Raw genomic sequence first — 1,359 nt, forward strand, 5'->3', positions numbered from 1 at the left:
CATTCAACCATTTCAAGAGGAAGCATATGATCAAGAACTGGTGGTGTTGAAGGAAAAAGGCCAACCTTCACTGAAGGCAATAGCCACAAACAAAGCTCCAAGAATTGATGGACTACCAATTACAATGTTCCAACAAGCTGATGAAACACTGAAAGCATTCATTCACCTAGGCCAAGAAATTTGACGACAACTACCTAATCAACTGACTGGAAGATACCCATAGTGTATCTATTCTAAAGAAAATGACCCCCCAAAATGCGGAAGTTATTGAACAATATCATTAATATTACATGTAAGTAAATTTTTGCGGTAGCAGTATATTTTTGGATACTGATAGAAGTTCAAGTGGATCTTGGCAGAAGCAGGGAATACCATAAAGAGTTTTGCTTGTATTTTATTGATTATGAAAAAGCATTCATTCACCTGTGTGGACCATAAAATATTGATAACCTTTAGAAGAATGGAAACCCCAGAATACTTCATGGTGCGCATCCAGAACTTGCACACTGATCAAGAGGCAGTTGTGCAAACAGAACAGGGTAATACTGCATGGTTTAAAATCGGAAAAGTATGGGTCAGGGTTATATTTTCTCACCATACTTATTCAGTCGGTACGCTGAGCAAATCACTAGAAACGCTGGATTCTATGAAAAAGGAGGTGGAATCAGGGTTGGAGGGAGCCTTAATAGCAACCTACAATAAATGTGTCGATGACACAGCCTTACTGGCCAAAAGCAAGAACTTGAAGCACTTGCTGTTCCCATGAAGGTCAAGTACTGTAGCCTTCAGCATTGATTATAACTCACTGTAAGGAAAACCCAAATCCTTACAACGGTGGGTTTGAACATCCTACCTGGTGGTTCAAAGCCAGATGCTTAAGCCACGGCGCCACCAGGGCTCTCAAGAGGGTTTTAGCACTTCTGTAGATGAAATGCTTTTGAGAAGCAAAGAAAGTCTTTTCCTAAAGAATAATGTGATTAACAACGGGTTTTTTTAACGGCCCAAATGTAAATATTCACTCAATTTCTCTGCTCTCCAAGGTGATAATCCGCGTTCTGGTTCATAAATTGTTTTAAGAAACGCTGGGCTTTAGTCTATAAAGGGGGAAACAAGGAGAAAGGACTGAAGCCCACGGTCACAATAAGGCCCCCTTGAGTTTCCGCACGGAAACGCTCCCCTGAGGCACCGCGCGCGCCCAGAAAGCGGAAACGGAAGTGTGCGATCCCGAAGAGGGTCCGGAGTAGTCCTAGGTCACGTTCCTGCTGGGGTGGGAGGTCAGTTCTGCCCTTGAGTCGGCGGTCGACTGGGTCTTGTCAAGTCCCCAACCGATTGCCCGCGACCCCCTCCCCGATCTTCCCG

Source organism: Echinops telfairi, unplaced genomic scaffold (genome assembly GCF_000313985.2).
Source record: "Echinops telfairi isolate 266 unplaced genomic scaffold, ASM31398v2 ScPeMD7_7459;HRSCAF=8497, whole genome shotgun sequence".
Taxonomy (NCBI): domain Eukaryota; kingdom Metazoa; phylum Chordata; class Mammalia; order Afrosoricida; family Tenrecidae; genus Echinops; species Echinops telfairi.